The 19,845-nt window shown below is 36.2% G+C and overlaps 1 protein-coding gene across 18 annotated transcripts in view; it reads right to left on the bottom strand.

Annotated features, from left to right (window-relative positions):
* CDH18 (cadherin 18) overlaps positions 1–19,845 on the bottom strand; it is a 490,532-nt gene that overhangs the window by 91,993 nt on the left and 378,694 nt on the right. The window lies entirely within an intron of this gene.

Below are 19,845 nucleotides of genomic sequence, written 5' to 3'. Positions count from 1 at the left end.
AAATCAAAAACTCTGTGGTGTTTTATAGTAATGTAAAAAATACTAACAAGTTACAAAATAAAGGAATACACACATGCACACCAAAAGACAATAACTGAAGGTTTAAATGTCACAAGTGGGCAAATAAAGAACACTGGAATACTGGAATATTAGAATACTAGAATACTAGAAACAGAGGACAACCCGTAGAGAAGATTTTATCTAACTCTTTCCCTTGGATAGCTATTATTTGTGAAGTGATAACCCAGGAACTTTGTTTTCCAGAAGTAGCAGAAGCTAGTACAGAAGCAGTTGAGAATAAAAATGCAGCAAAAAATTACAATAAACATTGCAGAGTTATTATATAGGACTTAAACACACAAATATTAATTTTGTTGAATGGATTTGCTTATTTAGTTCACATGCATTTAAGTCTTCATTCTGTCAATAATCAATGCAAAAGATAGTACCAGTTTAATCAGAAAGAAATTAATTTAGCTGGAGGTGAAAATCTGAGTGTGAAAGTATATTCAATTCAAAATATAAATAAATTGTACTCTCTCCTTCTATCCACATTTTTCTATTTGCATGAATTACTGCAGTACAATCCTATTATTGGGAACTGAAATTTCAAAACTGTGTTTTCTTAAAAATATTTTGATTCTAGGGACCACTAAATTCATAATTTGAAGCAGCACATCTTTCATGAAGCAAAATCCTAGGATTTCTCACATTCTGCACTTCAGAAAATATGTTAATGACAGAAGCTAAGAAATACTGTATTATAAAGAATAAATACTAGTTTATGATGATTGATTTACTAGTGAATTACTAATTTAAAATGGTTAAGACTTTTTTAGGGAGTACTGCATCCAGTTGTGGAAGTCTCAGTACAAGACATGGAACTTTTGGAGCAGGACTAAAACAAGACCATAAAAACTGTCAGAGGGCTGAAGCATCTCTCTTGTGAGGGCAGGCTGAGAGTGTTAAAATTGGTCAGCCTGGAGTAGGCTACAGAGAGAACTTATTGTGGCCTTTCTTGAAGGAGGTCTAGAAGAAGAGTGGGGACAGACATTTTAGCAGGGCCTGTAGCAGTTGGACTTAGGTAGACATGGTAGTCTAACATTTTCACAAATTCAGAAGGAATAGAGAATACAAGAGAAGAGAATAGACTATTTCAGTCGGAAGGGACTTGTAATGATCATCCAGTCTAACTACCTGACCAGTTCAAGGTCGACTAAGTTAAAACATATTATTAAGGTCTTCATCTGAATGTGTCTTCAATATATACAGGCTTGGGACATTGACCACTCCTCCCAGTCTAAACCTTCCCTTGGCCAGTTTTGAACCATTCCCACACATCCTGTCAGTGATTACCAAGGAGAAGAGATTAGCACCTACATCTCTCCTTTGCCTCCTCAGGAAGGTGTAGAGAGCAATGAGGGCACCCCTCACCCTCCTTCTCTGAAAACTAGACAAAATCCAACTCCTCAGCTGCTCCTCACAGGACATTCCTTCCAGCTTTATCACCAACTTTGTTGCCTACCTCTGGACACATTGAAAGACCTTCACATCCTTCTTAAATGGTGAGGCCCAGCAGTTCACACAATACTCAAGGAGAGGCCACACCAACACTGAATAAAGTGGGATAATCACCGGTTTGACTGTTTTGGGATGCCCTTCCTGATGCACCCCAGGATGCAGGATCAGTCACCTCTGGAGTGCCAGGGCACACACTGCTGACTCACACTGACCAGCACCTACAGGTCCCTTTCTGCAAGACTGTTCTCCAGAAAATCCTCTCCCAGTTTATACCTGTGTTCAACATGACTCCATCCTAGATGCAGAATCTGATATTTGGACTTGTCACATTTCATCTCATTAACCACAGCCAAAAGCACCAATCTATGACACTGTAAAGCCTTCTGCCCCTCAAAAGACTTAACAGCACCTCTCACTTTGGCATCATCAGCAAACTTGCTAAAGGTGCATTCACTGCAGATCATTCATAAACAGATCAAACAGGATTGGCCCTAGAATTGCACCCGAGGAACATAATTGGTGACCATCAGTGAATCACCAGCCAGATGTAATCCCATTTACCACAATCCTTTGAGCTCTGCCCTTCAGCCCGTTCTTCCCTCAGCGCACTGCAAACTTGTTCATCCCACAGTTGGGCAGCTTCTCCAGAAGGATGTTGTAAAGGACAGTATAAAAAGGCTCACATGAACGTGTTAGCATTCATTTGATGCAGCTGATCCCTTACAATTTCAGTGTGCACAAATGGACAGTCACTGTTCCCACACTTGTCCGTGCCCCTCTCTTCTTCTTCCTTCGACTCCCCAGTCTATTTCTCAGAAGAAATGTTTTCTTTAGAGATATATTTTCAAGGAACTGCACTTAGAAATGTTAAAGGTGTTACCCGTTGGAAAACAACTCCATTAAGGATACAAATGTAGTTACCAAATAAAGTCCAGATCTTTTTCTGAGGGAAGGTTTAAAAATGATAAGTTAATTTGCAGTTCCTTTTCACAATACTATTTTTTTTTTAATTGCATTAAAAAAAAAAAGTTTTCCAATTTACTGTCTGATTATGGTTGTGTCAAATAAATTATTAATAACTCACCACTCATTTCAGTGTTGTTTCAGTGATTTAACACATTTTCATTAAGCAGTTCAAATGTAAATATTAGCAATTTAATTAATATTAGATGTTTTTAGATGTATTAGATGTATTTTTCTGAATATAGAAAATATGGCACATACCCACTGTATTAATAACAAAAGGTTCTAGAATCAGGACAGTTAAGCAATAAATGCCACAAATGTCGTTTTCGGAGAAGAGTTGAAATGGAGGAAAAAAACAAGTCCACCTTTATCCTTTGATATAAAATATTTCATGAGTAGGAATTGGAATCTAAGTTGGATCTTCCATCTCCTGGGTATATTTCAGTCACAAATTATGGACCATTTTTTGCTGTTAAAACTGTTGCAGTCTGTATGGGAAACTGATAAATCAATTTAAATAGCAAATAAGCTTTAGTAAACAAACTTTTAGACAAACTAATTTCAAAATGGAGTTAATTTTTTTTCTTTCTAAAGGTATCAAAATAATAATATTGCACTGTAGAATATTTTCCTTAATTTCTGGCAAAAAAAAATCATTGCCACTTCAGTTTTTTAACCTGAAAGTGCAGCTAAACAATAACAGTTTGGTCATTTTGATGATATTCTTCATGTGCAAAGCATAGGCTCAAACACCCTAAACAATGGAAAATATGAAACTCCATGTCCTACCTAATTGCTTACTAGATAAAATGGACAATGAAATCATCATCTTTCTATTAGCAGCTTTGTAATTCCAGTCCTCAATTTCTCAACTTTATCATAAATGCACCAAAACTAATTGCATATTTGGTGTCACCAGCTCTGAACAAATGACTGAACAAAAATATTTGATGGATTATTTCCACTGAAGAATGATGTTGAAAAAAAATCAGTTTGATATTAATTTCTTCCATCCTTTTCCCAACTAATCCTGCAATAAAGCAAAATAAACAAGTAATGCCCTTAATGCTAAATTATCAACATTGAAAGGTCCAAACTTTTTTCAGGGTCAACTGCAATGTCCTGCAGTTTCATTGGTGGTTATGCTCACTGCTGATATAATTTGGAGGAGCTACACAGAGACACATGATCTATGCAAGTGTAAAAAGTATTTAATACTTTCTTTTAGAAATAATTGCACAAGATATTTTTCAAAATTAAGCAAAAGTGTAGCTGAATGAGAGAACAAATAATACTTTATTGCTATTGACAAAGCAGTCAAGCCAACAGCCATGACAGCACAAAATCTTGACTTCATAGCTGAGAAAAAAGGTTTGATTCAGCTCCAGCTTGCACTGCTGTAATACTTGCCGTTTAACACATAACCTAGAGTTTTGTCAGTGTGACATCCCACTCCTACCACCTGGGATGCACATCCCAAAATAAAGAGATTCCTTCATCGACATGCAGTGCTGGCAGCCAAAATCACTGCTCCACAGCAGACCAGAAGATTTTCATTATGTTAGCAATATCAATTCCAAATGTGTTTTCTATTAGATAATTTGGAAAAAGTGCTAACACAACAGCATTTATTATCTTTACATCAGCGAAATAAGAATCAACAAACTGGCAAGCTAAAGGTATATATGTGTCTTCATACTGAACGACAAAACCCCCTGGATCATAGAATCATAGAATGTTAAGGCATTGGAAAGAACCTTAAAGATCATCTGGTCCCAGCCCACCGGCACGGGCAGGGACATCTTCCACTAGACCAGGTGTCCTTATCCAACCTGGCTTTTAGCACTGCCAGGGAAGGGGCACACATAACCTTCCTGGTCAGCCTGTTTAAGTGTCTCACCACCCTTACAGTAACAAATTTCCTTCCTAATATCTAAGCTAAATTTCCCCTCTTTCAGTTTGTACCCATTACCCCTTGCCTTATCACTACATCTCCTGATAAAGAAATCCAAGCTATTGTTTTTCAATGGTCTCATTAGATTTTAAAATTAGCTGTCATTCACCAGTCTGATTAAGAAGAGTCACAAGATGAAATCACCTACTATTAACAAAATATGAATGATAAATATTATGGCTGGCATAAGGTTTAAGTGGAACATATGTACTATGAATAATTAAGAGTAAATATTTTAAAATCAGAATAGTCAGATCATGATTGGGATATATTACCATGACTGTATTGGCGTTATTAGTACTGTGAGCTTTTTTCTTATTTTTCCATGTGAAAATGCAAATAAGTTAACTCTTTTTAATGCAAAAATAATTAGACCATTTTCTACTGGATACGAAAAAGACCCACTGTAAGTGGATAAGTAATAATGATGATGTTCTAACACAATTTCCAAGAAATCAATAATCAGTGTGTTCTTAAAATGTCAGACAAAATCACTACCTGGGTATAATTCATGTAATCTACTGTATGTTCCAACCATACTGAAACTTTTACTAACATTCTAAGATGCAAAAAAATATGCAATTGTTCATTACCAAAGAGAAGAATGTCACGTCCAACTAAGACCATTTCTGAAGATATAACATTTGAATTATTAATAACAGAAAAGGGGAACATTTATATTACTTATTTAACAAAAAAAGGTACTGGGATTGTCAACAGTAACACGTAAGGTAAGTGTCTGCAATAAAATAATGGATGTTTACCTGGGCCTACCCATGTTACAAAACAAACATAACAATGTCCTCCCACACAACAAAAATGAAAATGGGGTATCTGGATTTTGGCTATGTATTAAATATACTTCCTGTCATCAGAGAATAAGAATATGTCAGGAGATAAGATACCAGAACATTTAGCATGATTCACAGCCCACTTTAGGTCCCTAAGCGAGAAAACCCAGAAACAGGAACAAGAACATTTTTGGTACCGGTGAGATATTTCTTTTGTACCAGTTCTGATAGGAAATAATTTTATGAGAGCACATGGCTTCAAAAACAGATAATATTCACTTAAAAGAAATGTATTGCTTCTATAAATACAGTCCTAAGGTCCTCACAATCATTATAACGAAATACTTCAATTCTACTTAAGCTAAGATCTTCATATTATTTCATTTTGTCTTGCCTAGACTAATACAGTAATTTCCTTCATGATTTCTACAAATTTCCATTTTTTTAAATGCAGACTACTGAAAGACACATAGTCCATATCTATCTCTAAGATGATTCTTATTTTTCTTCAATATCACATTAAAGATAGTTTTAGCTCTTGCAATCTTGAAAATAATAGCTTTCTAACTTTTTCAAAAAGTATTAGATGCTTTTTCCTATCTTCCTATTTGTCAAACACCATTTTATTACTAAATACGGTCATCTTGTTACTGGCAATATCTGATATTCCACCCTTTTGAAAGAGCTTTTGCATGCTTTTGTACCTTATGGATTCTTTATTTTATAAAACTCATACATAGTGTTTTATCTCTTATTAGTAGCTAAGAAGGAAGAAATTTATAAGTCTAATTTAAAAAAAAAATCACCTTTCACTAGAAAGATATCAAGTCTACAGGACATGTAGGAGTTCACAAGTGTAAGACTACAGATTGAAACAGTTAAAAATTCCATTTGCATTATCTTAATCCATTTCATGTACATTACGGCATTAGCCAATGTAAACAAAGGCTAGTATTAAAGCTAAGCATGCATGCAACTGTTTACAAGATTAGGGCTTTATCTTGGAGCTGCAGAAATTAATGCACACAAGGAATAACAGAACAAAAAAATCTACATTTACCACTTCAAATAGGTCTGGATTATGAAAGTCATGAACTATGATTGTATACCACTGATAACAGAGCTATTGTTTAATATATTTGTTGATGTATTCTATCATGCTGAGTATAAATGTAAACACACAATCTCATTTGAGAGAGTAGTTCTAGGTAGAGATTTCACAGTAGATCTTATGATCACATGACATTGTATTGCACAGTCTCTAGTAGGGCCCTCTGACTACTATCTGTAATTGGCTGTTCAAGCTGGCAGTGTCAAAATAACATAGTCTGAGGGAAACCAAAAGAGAATCCAGGGCTCTGAGATAATTGTAGAATCAGAAGCATAGATTTCCTTTAAGAAGGAACAATATTGATAAGAATAGGCAAATCCATCAGGTCAATGTGTTGCTCTGAGGCTGCTGTAGGCAGAAAAATTTGGGGGTTTTTGACTGTGAGATGATCTATTCAACACCAGTCTACTGACAGCATGTGACTTTCTAGGAGGAGGAAAAGAGTTCTAGCATAGGAGTAGCAGAGCTCATTGACAGAGCTTGGAAGGGCAAAAGGAAAAAATACCAGGCTTGCCAGTGATGAGCAACAGGAGATTGTGCCAAGTCTTGAGGAAATGAGCACTAATGGGATATCTCAATCTGCTGCACAAGGTGTTGTCTACAAAGTACCACACAGAAATGTTTCTACACTAATGCACACAGCATGAGGATCAAACAAGATGAGCTCAAAGCTATGGCCCTGTCCCAGAGACTTGATATTGCTGACGTAAGTGAAATATGGGGATGAGTCCAGTGACAGGAGTGCCCTGTTGGATGGTTACAGGCTCTTCAGGAGAGACAGATAGGGTAGAATAGGTGCAGGGTGTGGAATAGAAGGGTGAGAGTACAGGAAGCTCATTTTTGGCACTGGCACAGTTAAAAGCCTCTAGGTAGGAATCAAGGGACAAACAACTAATAATGTGGATGTCTTTGTGGGAGTCAGCTGTAGAATTCCTAGCCAGAATAATGACACTGATGAATTAACCTTTGAGGAACTAAGGGACACTTCGGAGTCAACCACCCTTGTCCTTATGCTGGACTTAAAAACAACTGGGAGCATCTCACGGCCAGTGCAATCCAGGCCAGAAGATTTTTAAAAAACCTAAATAACAATTTTTATGGAACAGGTCCTAAGGGACCCAATTTGGAAAGATGCCCTTCTCCACCTGCTGCTTGTCAACAGAGAGACCCTTATGAGTGAAATGGTGGTTGGTAGCAATCTTGGCCACAATGACCACAAAGTAAACAAGTTTTAAAGCTTTGTTGACAGGAAGAAAAGTGCAAGCAAAAGTTCAACTCTGGATATGAGGAGAACTGACTTCAGGCTGACCAGGGAACTAGTGAGTAAAGTTCTTGGGAAAATGTTTTTGGAGGTGCTGTGGTTCAACTCTGGTTACTTTTTAAACATCAGTTTAAAAATCAGTGAGAAGTCAAGCAGGTGAGGCAGAAGGCTGGCTTGGCTGAATAGGAGTCTTCTGTAGGAAATTAGATGGAAAAGGAAGGTGTATGTCCAGTGAATGCAAGGTCAAGTGTAGAAAATGCAGAGATACTGATCATCACTACAGAGAGAAAATTTTTGCAACCAAAGCTCAAATGGGACATTAAGCTGGCCACAACTGTGGGGGACAATAAGAAGAATTTTTCAAATATATTAGTTGTGAAAAGTAGTATAGAAATAGCATCTGCCCATTACAGGATGAGGATGGGCATCTCACAAACTGTGAGAAGTGTCTGATGCATTCTTTGTGTGTCTTAAACACAGATGACAACCAAGAGCACCTCAGTTTCTTGACCATGGTTGTGAGAATAATCAGCAAGCTGAACATCAGCCACCAGGTGCCCAGGTGGCCAAGAAGGCCAATGGCATCCTGGCTTGTATCAGTAATAGTGTGGCCAGCAGGACCAGGGCAGCAATTTTCCCTCTGTACTTGGCACTTTGAATCTTGTGTTCAGTTCTGGACCCCTCACTACAAGAAGGACATTGAGGTGCCGGAGTGTGTCCAGAGGACAATAAAGCTGGTGAAGAGTCTGGAGGTGTCCTGAGGAGCAGTCGAGGAAACTGGGGTTGTTTAGATTGGAGAAAAGTTGTCTGAGGGGAGACCTTATTGCCCTCTACAACTACCTGAAAGGAGGCTGTAGCCATGTAGGTTTTGGTCTCTTTTCCCTGGCAACTAGTGACAAACAAGAAAAAATGGCCTCAAGTTGCATAATGGGGGGTTTAGGTTGGATATTAGGAAATTTCTTTATTGAAAGGGTTTTCAATCTTGAGAATGGTCTGCTAAGGAAGGTGGTTGAGTCACCAAAATAAGTGTAGATGTGTCACTTAAGGTCATGGTTAAGTGCTGGACTTGGAAGAGTTATGTCAATGGCTGGACTAGATGTTCTCAGAGATCTTTTTCAACCTAGAGAAATGTATGATTCTAAGTGATACTAAATAATTCTATATACTAGTGTCTTTCCTGTTTGGATTTTGATTTTGGTATCTTTTTCCTTTAACATTGGCAGAAGAGTTATTTTGAGCATTTTACAATTAGAGAAAGTTTGTATTGTGTATAGTCTGTCAATTTTTCAGATTTATCTCTGATTTCTAGAGCTGATCTACTGCAGTTTCTCAGTCATGTTATCCATAAAGGCCTCCAAGAATAGCCTTTTGTAGATCTCAATAGTAAACCTGTAGAGCTTTTGCTGAAATAAGACAGTCATCAGACATAACAGTTGTATAATAGACCATTTCAGCTTAAATAATAAAATGTATGAAAGACTATATACTTCATAGTGCGGTTACTTAACCTCAACTATAGGTATTGCTATCAGCTCTTTTCAGAATAGAGTACAAAAAACTCTGCAACATCTGAAAGCTGATCCCTTTTTCCAGTTAGCAGAATTTGTGCTTTACATAATTAATTCAGAGTTAACAGCAGTCTAACCTACCACCTGCCACTAGCAATTTCTAACTTTAAACATGTTACTTCTTATGTTCTCAGTATTACACCCACAATTCCAACAATCAGAATAGCAAAATTAGATCATTACGTATTACTTCATCAACAGTTACTGAATCATGGAACATAAACTAAAAATATATATGAAAATGGATTGTCTAAACTGACAAGCAACATAAGAAATATATTCAAAAGACAAATTATGAGTTTGTCTGAAGGTTTTCGGCAGAATTTATTTTTCAAAGATAAATGCACTTTCTAATACACAAGGGTGTTTTTGTGCTTTTTGTTGGGCAGGAAAGCAGGTGGTTAAGTGGAAAAAGTTCTTCCTTCTCACTTTTCTGCTAGACACAAATCCCTTCCACTTAACGTCTTACACTAAACTATCTAAAAAAACATTGTGACTGTCAATCTTAACAAAAAATCATGCAAATCAGAGCTTTGATGTTGGATCAGACAAATTTAATTTAATTATTTCATAAGTGAAAATTTAAGCCTACTAAACACACCACTAACAATTCCATTTTGATTCAGAAAAAAAATATTTTTTCACCATGCGTTGTAAGAGAGTTATTCAGATTATCCTCATCAATAAACAGTTATTTTCATAAAAACACTCCATAATATCTCTTAAAATATGCTATCATGTGGTATTTGCAAAGAGATAGAACAAAAAAATATAGGCTTTTAAAAATACCTTTCTTCTTCAAATAGACTTGACTTCTTTCTATCTGTTGGTGTTTCTAATGGCAGAAAGGAGACATTGTAACAAAACCAAACCACACATAAAGACAATAAAGTGCAGTTAGATCTTGCATTTTTTTCTTAATAATTTCTGATTCAGTTCTGGAAAGTTAGACTTCAGAAGCTTAATACAAATTTCACTGAATAGCAAAAGAAAATCTCTTTGAAATGAACAAAGTTTAATCAGATTTCTTACCACTGACTTCTGCTACCACTAAGTCACCGAAGTAGGCCATCAATGGGCAACGAAAAAGAAGCAATGCCATCATATTATATTTTGGCTTACACTACGGTCTGCTAAACCACTCAGAACAGTATCACCATCTGTCTATCTATCTATCTATCTATCTATCTATCTATCTATCTATCTATCTATTGCTGTGAAATTAAATCTATGTGAAACTGATTTGGACTGGAAATCAGCAGCACTCCCTATGGAACCAGATGACATTACAGTTCTGCACAGGCACTAAGATGGTTATCACCAGAGAGGAGACCCTTTGTACCATGGATATGAGGACAAGTGATCCTCAGACAGACTCCCTTGCCATTTGATGTATGGATGTTTCAGCGTCCATATTACAAGAAACTGGGGAGCACAAACAAATGCTAACATGGAATGATAGAATCATGAAGCTTGGGAGACCTTTAAGATTGGTGATCTTAGGACGTTTAAAATCTGAACATGACCTGTCTCTTTCCACTTCAACTAGTCAAAAAATAAAAATGCCATCAAAGCCTTTTTCTGCTTTTCTGATCATTATGTACCAGGCAGGGTCTGGGAGCAGAGAATGTCCACAAAAGCCCAGAGCTGCAGGGAACACCAGATGAAAAGCTGGTTGGTCCATTCACAAGTCTCTGCCCTCAGACCCTGCTTGCTCCAGAGGACAGGAGGTATGGATGGACACTAACAGGTTAGAACATGCTGGACTCTCCTTATGCACATGTAAATTGAGTAAGCCCTGGAGAAAGTCCCAGGTGTAAAGTGAATTGAGATAACTACTGCACTGCTGGAGATAGGTATTCTGATATCCTTTTGAGACACAGGCAGCTTGCAGCACAGCCAACATCATTGGCTGGGTTTTAAAAGTACCACAAAAGTTGCAACTACTGAAAAAGGCAGGTGTCTGGATATTCTTCTAAGTCCTGCATCCTATAATAAAAAAATTATTTTCCTCTCTATATTTGCACCAATGAGTATTTCAACTCATGCTCTATAAGGAGATGTTATTTGTGATAAAATGAATGGTTCAAAATTCCCAGCAATTGATAAAAGATAGATAGTAACGTAGAGAAAACTTAAGGTAGATTAAAAAATCCTAAACCTAACATGAATTTAAAACCACTGCTACTTTTTAACCTATGGCTTTTTATGTTCTTAGTACGTAGTACAGTCCTATTCAAAATAAAATTTTCACTAATAATTTAGGACCTTTTAAGTAAAATGGCTGACTTAAGAGAAAATGTAAAGGACATTTGGTTTTGATTTGTTATTCTGCTTCTGCCCAGGAATATGTGTCAGCAGCTACATGAATCATTTTTAATTTCAAGAGCCTTGAAATTCACCCTGAGGATACCCATCAGAAAGAAAGGATCTTCAGAATGAAAAGAAGAAAAAATTAAAAATACCACAATGTTGTGGCTGTCATTTGGCAACAGCTGTTGTATTATTAATTGAAAATGAATCAAGAAGAAAAAAAAATCTTATTAGATTTTGACAGGCAACCTAATGCAATAATTGGTGAATACAGTAGGCAACCTACAACAGAGATTTGTGGAGGTTAGGGCGTTCCTAAAGTCTTGCCAGGTGGACAAAACTCCTGCAAAGCTAGATTAATCCATTTTCAATTGAAATATATCTGCGGGTCTTTCACCTCCTGTAAAGTTAGCTGGTCAAGAAAAGTAGTTCCATATATCTCAGTGGTTGTTTTCATGATAATGTGCATCTGACATATAAACCAGTAACAATTTCCTATACCTGGAGGCCATTCCTGTGAGAAACAAGACATTTATAACTCTTCATATCTTTAAAGAACAATAGCTCTGAAGAGAAACACATGGATGGTAAATATGTATAACCTCATACCAAAAAACAGACTAAGCAACTATATTTATATTTTCTTTTTTTTTTTTTTTTAATGTCATTTTACATCTGCTTTTTTCTGAAGAGAAGCAACTCCAGAAACTGATGTTTCAAAATTTATTAAAATTAACCAATGTTGATTTTAGGCATATTTGTTTACTTTTTTTCAGTAGTCCAGATTAAAAAAATCCACTTGCAAGATCTTTATTATGGAAAAACTATTAGCAAAAAAGAAGATTCTGCCTCAAAAAAAAGCAGAAATACAGAATTTACAAGAATGATGAACATCCAAAACCCATGTAAAGAAAAAGTATTTTAAAAACTGTTGCAAAAGCCAAATACATTAGTACTACAAGTGCTTCATATTACATTGTACTCACTCTTGGTTTCCTGAATTAATGGGATATTAGCTGAACAAGAAGATGGTGTCTCAAAATAAATAAATCATCAGGTTGAATACAAAATGGAGGGGTTTTGTACTTTAATATATATTAAAATTTTAAACAATAATGTAGTATAACAGCAATCTATCACGATTAGAAAAAAATATTTTTCCAATAATTATTTTACCCTCTTTCATGATATTTCACAAATGAAGCTTTTACATCAGCAATTTATAGCTTTTTAATTAATCATTTGCCATGGCAGGAATTGCAAAAAATAATTTGAAAATATATGTTATTGCATTTTTAAAATATATTGTTTTATTTCTAGTAGCTCAACATACATTGTAACTGCTGTTTTACCAGAACAATTTGAAACTCTTGGAGAATGTACTGCACTACATAAATCAGGGGTCAGAAGAAAAAAAAAATTGAGTACTAAAAAAAAAAAAAGTATGGTATTTTACATCAATTTTTTTCAGAATCAGAAAACATAATGGTTAATATATCTTATCAGGATAATTGAGAATCTCTTGGAGATAATATCACACCTGAAACAATCTAATCTAATCTATTTACTAAACCAGAGGGTTATAAGGAAAAATCCAGAAGCATGATCATATAGGAGTGCAAAGTTCTGTTAAACAACAGGATAAGCTTTGCTTGATTTTCCTAATTTAAAGCAGTATTCTTTTTTTTGTTTTATTCAAAAGGGCAAAGTAAAGGAGATATTTACCATAAAGATATCCACCTTGAAAATGGAGGATTCCTCTTTAAAGCACAGAAGAATATTTAAGCAAACGCAAATGATAACACAAGCAAACACACTTGTATGTTCTTTCACTGACACAGTTATTTTTACAGATGCTTAATCCATTTCACTATGAAAGTAACTTTTAATCACAACTGATTACAATTGGATTAAAGCCTAGACTTGTGAAATCCATTCAAGTGAAAGGAACTACACTGTGTTACCAGCCATTGCCATTTCATGTTGAAGACAAAGAAAATGGAGAAAACCTCATCATAGGAGAGATTTCTGAGGAAGAAACAGCCTTAGCTTCTGAAGTCTCTCATTGTATTTTCCTCTTCAATTCAAGTAAAGTCTAACAGACATGGTGGTTAGATATATAGGGAATTGTTGCATTTTCTGTTTGAACATTTTTAAATGAAATCTATTGATCTAAAATTTATTTCTTGAAAGAACAGTTTGGGAGAGAATAAAGTCTCATTTAATCTACCTGCTTCCCTTAGGATTGCTCCCATGATAGCTATATCTGCTTCTGGGACTGCAAACACTTTCCCAAATTCCAGGCAGGTTTCTACACTTGCATCTTTCCTAGTGTTATGGATGGAATTGAATCTTTCCTTGCAAACATCAAGGGCATGCTGCAAAAATATTATGTAACAGAAATAGTGAGAACTATCTAAGGAAATAGGAAGGAGATAAGGGCCATCTAAGGAAATAGAAACAGGATCAGCAACTTTAGAATACTTCAATATTGAATCATGGTCATAAATATAACAAAAAAAAAAGAATCCTGAAGAGTGTACCAAGAGAAAAACAAGACAAACTATGTGAAAAGAAAAAAAATATATACTTCCTTAGGGGCCTAAATTATAGACTGTAGAAACAGCTTCACTCCTCTGCAATGGGTAGTGAACACAAATCTGCTTCTGCCTCTTCTAGCGTGAGAATTTTCAGGAGCTTTACCTAATGCTTAAAATATTGCCTAAGGAATGTACTGACTGCAAATTTGGAAAGCTCTGGGGGTTTTTTGAGTGAGGGATGTGTTTCGCAAATGGTTTTTAAAATGTGAAGAAAAACATCCACATTACAGAATTTTGTTGACAACAGCACTTGCAACACTGTCAGGACACCAGAGGGGCTGGCAGCTTCTAGGGGCCAGGTGACAGGGGGTCCTAGCATGGTGATGGAAGGGCCTGGCAGTCACAGCTTGTTCCACCCCCAGCCAGGGGCACTGGAGCATTCCCAGTCCCAGGCCTTGACTTCTCCTTGGGGACAAGGACCTGGGACAGGGATAGACCACTTCAGTCAGACTGACACATGCTGACTAACCTAACTCTTGGAAAAAAATAAACCAAACAACTAACTCTTACTATCATTCACAAATCAACTCACAGAATGTAGGTGTAAGCAAAGATAATTTAAAAATAAATATATATATAAACAGAATCCTCTACTGGAAATACAGTTACAGAGTCTCCAGAAGTCTGATTATAATCTCCCTTAATTTTAATTTTAAAAATATGATAGAAACTCATAAAGGCAGTTACAAAGATACGAAGTAAAATTACTGGTTACTGTGTTTGATCAGAGCCTATCTTCAGTCTTTGAGCTTAGAGACCAGGGAAAGCTACTTGTACTGCTTCTGCTACTGCTCCTGGTCTTGACACAGTCAGCAAGGGAATGAAAATCCACTCTGGAGCACATTCAGACCACCTAAGGGAAATGGACTAACTTTATTACAAGGCTTTGCATTCCCCACTGCCACAGGCACTGATGGTGTGAAGGTGGCAAAGTTGGATATTCAAGAGAAAACAAATGCTGTCACACAACTGGCAAATGTTGAATTTCCTGGATAGATCCCAAGTTTCTTGGTGTTTTTTGAAAGTATTTTATTTTTCCCTTTCTCATCAGATATGAACTGAATTATAACAGTCCCCAAATATCATCTTGGTTGTTATCACTGTATAACTGGTGTAAAATTGATTTATATATATGCTGTTCCTCTTTGTTTATGTAGATGGCCAATAGATATGGAAGTTGTGTTAATTTTATAAAGTTTTTGTTCAGTTTTTCTTGGGTAACATCTCAACTGGAGATGGATTATTTTTGATGGTTAAGATTTCTTGAGAAGCATTTTCTTTATACATAATCTTTGACAAATAATTGTCATCATACAAGTTGTTCTATATGGTTTATTACAAGGCTAGATGTTATCAGACACATTTATTCAAATTGTAACTGAAAATGTATGCATTGTTCTAAGAAATGAGACTGATGGGGAAACCAGATGCATGCATATTTATGGATCTAATGTAGATTATTCATGAATTCTGAGAATAGCTATGTTTTTAAATCACAGGACTTGTGATTATTACAAAAAAATTAAAGTATTATTAAAAATGATGTAAAAGAAAACAATATCCTCAATCCGTTATATATTTATAATTTCGTTTTCATATGTCTACCACTACTGGTCTTGTCCACTCCAATGTGAATTAGTATAAAATATCAAAAAAACCCACCCCCCCCCAAAAAAAAAACCCCAAACCCCCAAACCAACAAATAAATAAACAAAAAAACCCCTAAAATAACATAAACCAGAACTGCAAGAAATTAGGCTCTTTAAAAAATATATAACCAGTGTATCACCAACCATAACCATTTTAACATTACCCTATCAATAACAGCCCCTGGAATAGAACCTCAATGACTCTTTCCCTCATTTTCACTGTGACTGCAAAGTTTAATTGTCACCTTTAACTGCATTTCTAAAATTATTATCCTCAACTATAGCAATATCCATAACATTTTGTGAAAGGGAAAATTAAGCTGGAAAAGGGAAATGTGGATCAAGAAGGAGAGATAAATACGAATTAGGACACCCTTGTGAAGTTCAACTTTATGCCTGGTTCTATATCTTCATTTCAGTTCCTTAGCCAAAATTTTAAGGTTGTGTGTGGGGATAATTTTTTCAATGCCTTGGTGATTCTTTTTTCTAGAACTAGAGATGTAAATAATAACTTTGTCTAGAAAAAGGACACCTGTTACCTGACTTAAAGCATATAAAGTCACCACTCTACTTCACAATAATAATAAAGACTGATCTGTAAAAGTATTGTCAACATGTGGACTAGTCCTTCGGGGCAGAGCCTTTAAACAGTCTAGTGCATTAATCTTCTGAGTCAGTGTCCTGGTTCTCACCCCAGATGAGCTAAAAAATTGCAGAAATGTATTATTTGATTTAGGGTGAAATCTTATTCATTCCCTTTCCCTAAAGGTAAGCACATTTTATCACACATGTAATTTTCATGCTTTGTTTGGATGAATCAGCCTTCCTTGTTTAAAAACAGAGAACTTATATTATTGGTTCGTATCTCTCTTGTGTAAAGGTCAAAGACACTGAGATAAACGTGTTTATAAAAAATAGTTATTCTCTAGAAAAACAGACATTTTACAGGCACTTAGAATGCAATGCTTTCCTCATATCAGGATCTTTAACTTTTCTAATAGCTACAGCATGGTATTTTAGACTTTTTAAATAGCACAAACTCCTTACAGCCCTCAGTACCTCTGAAACGATATGAGTGTCTAGATATATGAAAAACCAAGCTTAACAAACAGTGAGATTAGGAACCTTTTTAAATGCCTAATAGAAAGGAAAAGCAAAGACTTTTAACAGAGAGCAATTTTATATCTAAGAGAAAGACTGTAAAGGATGTGGCAACAGAATCTCTCCTACATGATCATGTATGTGTCACTGCTTTCAGTTCAGGACTTTCAGTCTGGTAACACAAATCAAAACAGTGCTTCACCTGTGTACTGGTCTTGATTGGGATAGATAATTTTCTCCATAGCAGCTCATGTTTGTATTTGTGACACAAACAGTGCTGATAGGACAGGGATGTTTTAGCCTTGTCAAGTAGTGCTTGCAGCAACATGGACTTTTCTGCTTCTCACACCACTCCACCACTGAGAAGGCTGGGGGTGCACAAGGAGCTCTGAAAGGACACAGCTGGAAGAGCTGACCCAAGGGGCATCCCACATCACATGAAATCACAATCAGCAATAAAAGTGGGGAGAAGAAGGAGAAAGAAAGGGCACCCAGAATTGTGGTGTTTGTTGTCCCCAGTCACTGTAATGTGTGGTGGAGCTCTGTTTTCCTGGGGAGAGCTGAACAATCGCCTGTCCATGGGAAGTGGTGAATTAATTCCTTGCTTTCCTTTGCTAGTGTACATGACTTTTACCTTCCCTATTAAAATATCTTTATCTCACTTGTATCACTCCTGTTCTCTTCCCCGCTGCAGCGTGTGGGGAGTGAGTAAGAGGTTGTGTGTGCCTGAGCTGTCTACTAGGCTTAGCCTAGATTAAGATATCATTACGTTTAAAGTAGAAAAATATGTCTATGTACAGATTAAAGGTTAAAAAAAATATATATATATATATATAAATAAAAGGATGTCTACCAACAAAAGGACCACAGTACAGTAGTTCGGGTTAGGAAGACAAGATGATACTATACTCTGGGAACTTGCTAATTGCCAATTAATGCTGAGGTTTTTTTTGGGGAGAGGGAGGACTTTTCAGGTGTTTTTTTTATTTGAGAACAACTTGTGGCAGAAGATTTTCTACAGTAATTGTTCATACTACAAGATGGGGAAAGAATAACAAGCATAGAAACAAAGAGAGGAAAAACCAAGGAATAGTTTCTTCCCTACTTCTGAACTCAATCTCCAAAACACAAGATTCATCTCATAGCAGAAGAAAAACAAGGTTAGAACATCAGGCAACGTTTTTTCCCCAGCTTGCCTGCCTCCTATGCCTGTCCTTTTTAACGATATGATGGATGCTGGGAGAGAAAGTGTAGGTAGGTATGAAGCAAAGAAAATACAGTGTTAGGACACTGTTCCTGATCCAATCCATCTTGTGTCCTGCAAAGCCTGCTCCAGCAGATACATCACAAAGTTTCCTGGAAGTGGATGCTGAAAATTGCATAAGGATACAAAAGAGAGATGATGTACAAGCAGATATCAGTCACCCTAAGAGAAACTGAGCTAGGTCGAACAGAATATTTGGCCCCTCCTCTTTGTACACCTTTGATTAGCAAAGGACATTCTGTATTATTTCTATGATAATGGAAACACAGGTCTAAGCAACAATGCTTTTAGTTGTACCAGTATCCTCATAAGGGCTCTAACTGTACCACAATGGAATCCCAAGAAATCTAAAAGGAACAGTAGATTCTTCTGCCTGATGGCCTGAGTTATTCTATGAATGACTCTTGGGAAAACTGAAAGAATATACCTATATTTTGAACACAAAAAAACCCCTGTGAGAATTAAGTCCGTTGTTCAGAGTTTTAGTGTTTAAGTGTTAAAACTGGAGGTGTAGAAAATTCAATATTTACTTAAAATTGAAAACAAAAGACATTACAATATTTACTCTTAGCTGAGAGCTGACAGATGACACTCTCGAACAAGTGTTCATGACAATATTTTTAGATGAAGCACACATTTCTGTTCCTTCAGGAATGGAGGAGAGCACTGTACAGTACCTGACGGAATTAGAAAAACAAGGTAAAACTCTTTTAAACTTTGAGTTTGAATTTCTAGTAATCCTCTTGTCAGTGAAGTGTAGACATTGGAAAAGGCCTGTACTAGAGATGTAATTTCTGTTACAACATTTCAGAAATTCCTTGAGGGAAATCAAACATATGCAAACCTGAATATGAAATACAGTTCTTAGAACTTCAAGATAAAATTTCAGTACCCATACACAAAATCAAGTTATTTCAATCCTACACACATTTAGAAAAATGTATCACTCATTAAAATAACTAAACTTTCAAACTGATTCTTCACTGTGACGTTCCCTTGATACTGAGTAGAAACCAATCACATATAAATAAGTTGTTTTCACCAATAGCTATAAATAAGTGTTCTGCAATGCAAGCACATGCAAAATTCTGAAGTTTTATCACAGATATTTCTTTATCTAGCTCAAGCACAATATGTCATTAGCAGAATTTTATGCTTGACAACCCTTTTGGTGAAGAAATTTCCCTTAATATCTAACCTAAACCTTGCCTGGCCACTTTGTGGCCATTTTATCTGGTCTTGTGACTTGTTACTTGTGAGGAGAGACAGACCTCCACCTTGTTATATTCTACCTCCTTTCAGGCAGCTTTAGAGAGCAATAACTTTTCTTCTGAGCTTCTTTTTCTTCAGACAGGCCAATATCATCTCCCTCAGCTGCTCCTCATAAGACTTGTGCTCCAGACCCTTCACCTGCTCCATTGTCCTTTACACACACAGTGTCCAATTACAGTTTAAAAGCCCATATGAAAAAAACTGTGATAGACGAGCTTAAGTTCACTTTAAGACCACTACAGGAACCTGGAAACAGGCTGTGGTGATTTAGTCGTGGATTTTGGGGATTGTCATAAGGTATTCCTTCAGAGCAGCATTCAATTTACGTAAGGTACTGCTATAGCATGGTAAGGTAATTTAAATAATATTGGAGCCTCTGAGCAGAAAGCAATGAGATAGCTAAACACACTTCATTTTCACGTTCACTTGGCAGTCCAATAGGGACTAACCTGCAGTTCAGCAGGGAATCACTAA

This window comes from Sturnus vulgaris, chromosome 1, assembly GCF_052056855.1.
Source record: "Sturnus vulgaris isolate bStuVul1 chromosome 1, bStuVul1.hap1, whole genome shotgun sequence".
Taxonomy (NCBI): domain Eukaryota; kingdom Metazoa; phylum Chordata; class Aves; order Passeriformes; family Sturnidae; genus Sturnus; species Sturnus vulgaris.
The sequence above is the reverse complement of the archived record's forward strand: the minus strand, read 5'-3'. Positions and strand labels throughout refer to the sequence as shown.